A 6,959-nucleotide genomic window follows, 5' to 3' on the forward strand; every position below is an offset into this window, starting at 1 on the left:
GCGGCGACAAAAACAATGGGCTTTACACATTGTACCTATTTGCAGAATCGAACCAGTTCCTCAGTGTGACAAGTGTACGCTTTAACCACGAGGCTGCGCCGATCGGTGACATAGATAACACACACCTGTTATTACCTGTATAAGTAATGTTAGTTTGTTGTCGCACTCATCCGTATTCCAGCTATACGGCGGTGTACAAGTGTTGAAGGCTACTCTGATGGGTAAGAGAAGAATACAAAACATACATTTCTATTTATATAATTATGCATATTTTATTCACTTTTCAAATTACAATTCAAAAATATATAGGTAAATTAATAATGGTGGCGCTATATGGCGAGCACTGCAGTCTTTGTTTCAACATATTCCAAGACTGGTTACCTCTGCTTTTAGAGGCTGAAAAAGAAAAAAAAAGAACAGTCACAACACCTCCGATAATTACGACATATTCCAGGACAACACCATTCAAACAATACAAAGTACATAGTTGGACACGTTATAAAGCATTCACCATGAACACTCGTAACTATAAACGATATTTCCATAGATAATATACATTATACTGGATGCCAAACCCCTGAAGCAGTAAAACATGATCGGTTATACGTCAGTGTATACGACTACAATACTACAAACACTATAATGCGGACAAAGACCGGAATCAGATAGCATTTGAACAGACATCTCGTTTGACAGTGCTATGAAACTCCACTCGCGACATATTTAGAGTGAGTGAGTTAGTATGACTTTATGCCGCTTTTAACAATATTCCAGCAACATCAGGCGGATGACATCAGAAATGGGCTCCACACACCTGGGAATCGAAGCCAAGTCTTCATCGTGACGAGCGGGACGCTTGAACTACTTGGGGTCAGTGAAAAGTTTAATTCCATGGAAAAAAAGAACTAATACGGGAGATGAAATCAAAGTATCAGATTGCTAGATATCGGTTCAAATCCTTATCTCACCACGATTATTAACCTGTTTCGTTGGAATTCTACTTGTTTTGGTAATACTATCAACAGGGGCGTGAAATCCACACATTTAAAGACTGCAGCTTGTTATACGTACCACATGTTACAAGAGCAGCTGGTGATTTCCCTGATGCTGATGGTGCGGGAAGAAGTGTCGGCGCAGGTGACGGTGTAGTTCTTGAGTGACGTCTCAACAGGGATGCAACATCTGCACTCCTTCACCATGGCGTTATTTTTAGTTACGTCGAAAGTGACAGTACTAGGACCACAGTCACCTTTGCAGGAATACTGGTCTACCTCAAAGCTGTCGATACAACCCTGAACGCCAATCTTGACCTTTTCAGCAGATGGTTGGCATGTCTTCTTTCTGCATTCATACTTGCAGCAAGAGCCTTCAGGAGCAAGAATCATATCTTCGGTGTCCTGGAATGAATAGTTTTGTATACATTTAACACCTCATTTATCATCTTCGTTGATATCCTAAATGGGACAGTTTTGATATCATTTAGAGAATCGGTTGGTCACAAACATAGATGGTCTCTAATTCCTCCATTATTGAAAATTACACGTTACTGAATAACATCATACATGGACATACATTTGATTTGAACGAAAGCAAGTGGTATGTATATACGTCACATCTATACAGTGACTTGAGCTTACAAAAGAGGCTACAATTTCTTAAAATCGTGTGGTTGGCGGGTAGGGTCATGCTGGTGTTAAGCATCCACAAGAATCAAAATGTAACCTCTGATAGCGTTGGAATGACGAATTCTTCTAAAGGGATACTCCTTTCGAATAACCTCAAGTAAATGTAACTTACGGAATTGCATGACTTCACACAGTTATCGCTAGGGATTCGCTCTCCTTCTTCGCAGATCCACTTAGTACAGTTATCAGCTGGATCTGTGATGAGTTCTCCGTTCTAGAAGTATTGATTAGCATTTAAGTTAATCTGGTTTGATGACGACGTCTTGTAAAAGGTTCAACAATAGCATATCTGTACAAACATCACATCATTTGAAACCACAATATTTGATTGGATGATTGATCATATTTCCAAACATTTATATTCAGCAACAATAATTTGTTTGTAACTATGTTCCATTAACACGGTTCAGAGAAGACAGTGTGCCATCTTGTCATTACGAATGGAGGCCGTCACATGATAACTATGTCTCATTCATCCTCTGACTGGACAATATTAGTAGTGAGGATGAACTGGTAACTCACCTTATAAATTTTGCCATTGTACACACAGTCTAGACATTCCTCAATCGTGACGCAATCTGCACCACGTCTAACGGTGTTGTTGGTGCACATACATCCGGGAGATGGAGAGGCCTGGCAGTTGTCCCTCGGGGTCCTGTCTTCACAAGTCATTTGGCAGTAGGTGTAGTTAGTATACTCTTCGTTGTCTTTGTCGCATTCTGAAAAAAAACCCACAGAAACTTTAGCTTTGGGGGTTCTCTAGAAACCATTCTTGTAGTGAATGGACACTAATGGGGTCGGTTTGTCAGACTTGGTTCCTGGATATTGGTGTCAGTCACTGGATGTCTGGTCCAGACTCGATTATTTCCCGACAATGGTTATTTAGCTGGCCATCTGTCACAACACAACACACAAAGCTACATGTTGTATCGTCATGGAACAGTAGCAATATATATGGAAACTATATACTCAAAAATAGTCGTCGATAACATACTTATATTTGTTGTAGTAAGAAGGTTATGCTCTTCTTCACGTATCTTAACTTATCGTATCTTACCTATCTTGGAATGAACTGCAGTCTATGACTGGAACATAAATATGTTTATGTTTGTTGGTAATTGTCTCATTTTATTTCATTAAACAGTCAATATTAAAAGACAAATATCATCGCTCATAAAGGATGGGCGAGAGCATGTACTCACTGCATGGTTCGTTGTAGCAAGGACGAGTTTCTTCTTTCTTCAAGTGTTCGCACCTCACATCATTTTGTGTATCACGTGTTCTTGTGACATTCTGAAGTCCACATGTACCGTCACATGTTGTCCACTCGCCCCATGTATACTTGTTGCCTTTTTTTAGAAGACATAACATGTGTGTACCGTTCAAGCATGTGCATTATGTGGCATTATGCGCCATGACCACTAAATGTCATATATAGCCCTGTGAGTAATTGTTACAATGTTAGCAGGTGTAGTAAATGTAATACTGTGAGTAAACATGAGAATGCCAGCATCAGTAAAATTTTACAATTTGTTTGAGTAAACATGAGAATGTTAGCAGGTAAAGTAAACGTTGCACTGTGTTTGAATAAATTTGAGAATGATAGCAGGCGTAGTACATTCTACAGTGTTTAAGTAAACATGAGAATGTTGGCAGGTGGAGTAAATGTTACATATTTTAGCAGACGTAGGCTTTGAGAAAACCTTTAGTTCTATAGTTATTGAAATGTAGATCAGAAGCTTACAATAGCAGGGTTCTCCACAAGGTTCCTCGGTCGACTCAGTGATTTGACAGTTCTTGTCGTCTGGATTTGCGATGGTGTAATTCCTTGTCTTGATACCTTGTGTTTCACCATCCTTGACGCATTCCTTGCTGCAAGGCGTCCAAGCAGTCCATACGGGGTCGCAACCTGTGAGAGAAAGAATCATATTTTGTTCAGCAAATCACTACCTTGAATGTGAATACCACTAACTCAGAACAACATCAGTGAATCTCGCACATGTTTAGGTTGGGAATTCATATCACTGCATGAGTCTGACATACTTGAGACCCGCAGAGAAACGAGGCTGAACAAATCTGGCAACCGAAGTCTTAGAGCTTACATTCGGCAGTTCCACAAGGTTCAGTCTCCACTTCTCTTGGGCCGTTTTCACATCCTTTGCCTCCGCATTTAGGGCCATCGCACTCTCTCTGTCTTGTCATGTTCCTGTCCCTGCACATCTTTCCATTACAAGTGATGGTTGACCATTCCGCCCACTCCTTATACTTGCCATCAACTGCAAACGGATTACAGTCAGATCAACAATGCTGAGCCATGTTGTGTTTGGTAGAGAATGGGCACTTAACGTAAGGGAAGAAAACAAGTAGGATACGCGATGATTAATACACACTTTCGAAAACATCAACGAATAAAGATCAATGGCTTTTAAGTTTTGGCCTTAGCGAAATATTTAGCGGAACGTACTTGGTGACTTGGGAACCTTGGTGGAGTTTCCGTTTTCGCATGTACTGAAACACGTGGAAAGGGCTTTATTAGACAAAAGCAAAAGATAACCTGTAGAATTCAGTAGGTGTTCTGCGATGGATGCGTGAGAACAAATATGGGGCATGTGGGCGAGATGTCTACGGTATCATGCCCTAGTGTGCAGTGCACGGCCATGTGCACTTAAAAGAATCCACGAATCCGTTGGTATGGTGGCCACATGGAAACACCTTGTTGTGGGCACAGCAACGTGCAGTGAATTTGGACAAAGTACCATGGCCCTGTGTCCCTGTCCACCCAGCTGTGAATGGGTATGGGAAAGCCGCATTAACTCGGCGCGCCTAGTGACTGTATGACTTGCATGTTCCCCAGGGAGTTGAGATTTATAATACGATATGCCGATTAGATTGACATCATGCGATCGATGAAAAATACCAGCTTCTTGACCTTGTACAAGTTGCGCAGATGTGTGAGCTATCCTATCTCCTACTGAGAGCACCATGAGCAATGTAGCAGTGGAGTTCAATGACATGGCCCGTGTGATAGTCGCCAATTTACACTGACAAGACAACAGCGGCAGTCTTTAAAACAGACACTGATTTGTAAAATTATGTGAAATGCGCCCATAATGGGGACGTTAATTTCGTCAAGGTTTATTTATACGTACACAGTGAAACACTCCTCATCGATAGTATTGCCGCTTTTGATGATGTCACCCTGATATTCACATGGGCATAGTGGTACGACGCAATCAGCAGTCTCTGTCTCTGGGTTCTGCTTATCACACGTACTCGCGCTCTGTGACACCCTACAGAAACAAATATATTCGGTTACACATGTCTATAGATTGTAACAAACACATTTCTGATGACAGTACATTGAAGTATCATTATATATGTTAAACATGGGACAATATTTATATTCAAATTTCAAATATCAAACATACCCCTGATAGGTAAAATAATCAGCAGGCAACACTAACCTTGTCCTGGATTTTGTTGCATTCTCTCCGCATGTTGGATTACAATCACTCCACTGTGTCCATTCAGCCCAGTTGCAGCCTAGGCAGAAATACAGTCAATGATGTTTTAACATCTGAGAATCCACTATCAACAATAAGTCTCGTGACATATTTCATAAAACTGTTTTACGCAATCCAATATTGAAATATTTTAGTTTCAAATGATTCTGACCGAAGGCCACGAGTTAACAACATCGTTTATCTGCTGCTGAAGGATTCTTTTTAATGTAATAAAGGGTGAATATTCCAGTGTGAGTATTAGACATGAAAAGGACTTATGATAGCATATAACACGTTCAAATATATCCAACCAATATGTATAAATACAGATAATAAGCACAAAACCGATAACAGTAAACATTAGCTTGCTATATTATGTCAGTATCAATGCATCATCATAAAAGCCTGCCATCATTAAATATTCTGCTGCTTTACTCCTAACTCTGTTAGGTACCACTTGTAGTCAGTGTTTGGACATACTAGTAAATACTCCAGTCATGGATACTGTCAACTCAGTCATGAAAAAAAAATATGTGTATACGTACATGCAGCTTTAGGTGCACAGACGAATTTCTTTTCACTGTTACATTTGCTGAAAAAAGGCAGTTTGCACAGCATGAATATGCATCCATCAAAGGATTGCAACATATGTCATATTTGGGATTTCACTTTCTTAGTAAAGTATAGATTGTAGTACGTTTTGGTTGAGTCCCATCCGGGTTTCGAACACGCACCCTCAGAGTCAGGCAATCATTGCATGTTTTTGCCTTGAAATTAGAGAAGTTCCACATTAGAATATTGTGTACAGGTTTCATAAATCTCCTCAACAGACCGGCGGGAGCAACTCGACTACCATTAGCCACATGGCACTATTTGTTGAAAGGTATCATTTTCATATTCCACAGCAGTTCAGTTATCGGTATTATACATTATACAAGTATAACAGGAATATATTAAAAGATCTAAAATACCATTCTTCACATGGGTCTCCGGATGGTGCTGGGTAGACTTCATTTTCGTTGTATTTTTTCCCGTCACTGTCGTAACACCCACAGTCTTCTTTAGGGATGCATTTTCCATCCTCCATCTTGTAACCCTCCTCACAGACGCATGTTTCACCAATGACACAGTCTCCTGAACTCAAGCAGGCAGCGGAAAATCGCATTCCGTAACAGGTCTCGCACGTCTCATTGCAGTTCGTGCTAATTTTCATGTTTTCCCCACAGACAGCTACACCAAAGACAAGAAATAGTGTATGCTTCTATATGTCATAATGAATTATGTCTATATGTCGTGAAAAAACTAACTTGTACCAAATGACGAGTATCTTCTAAAGTGTATACTCTTGAGTAGTGTGAAAAACTAGCTTGTACAAAATGACGTGTACCTTCTAAAGGGTATACTCCTGTACCATGGGAAAATTAGCCTGTGTACCTTCTAAAGAGTATACTCTTGTGCAGTGTAAAAAACCTGGTTTCTACCAACTGACGTGTACCTTCTAAAGAGTATATTCTTGTCTGGTGTGCAAAACTGACTTGTGCCAACATACATGAAGCCTTCAATAGATATGCAAGTGATAATCTGACATACGCGTAGAACAGTCCGAGTCACACGCCAGCTCCTGCACTTGACTCTCTGAGCAGGTACATCTGACGTCATCAGTACAGTTTCTACTTCGGGTCCTGGACACGGTAACAGATTTACACCCAGAGTCGCAGGCCGACCATTCTCCCCACGGCTCCCAACATGTTGGTGGCCCTGAAATATTTAT

General features: G+C 40.5%; 1 pseudogene; it reads right to left on the reverse strand.

Annotated features, from left to right (window-relative positions):
• Window positions 1-245: 245 nt before the first annotated feature.
• LOC137255371 (mucin-19-like) overlaps window positions 246-6,959 on the reverse strand; it is a 194,076-nt pseudogene continuing 187,362 nt past the window's right edge.

Source organism: Haliotis asinina, chromosome 11 (assembly GCF_037392515.1).
Source record: "Haliotis asinina isolate JCU_RB_2024 chromosome 11, JCU_Hal_asi_v2, whole genome shotgun sequence".
Classification (NCBI taxonomy): Eukaryota; Metazoa; Mollusca; class Gastropoda; order Lepetellida; family Haliotidae; genus Haliotis; species Haliotis asinina.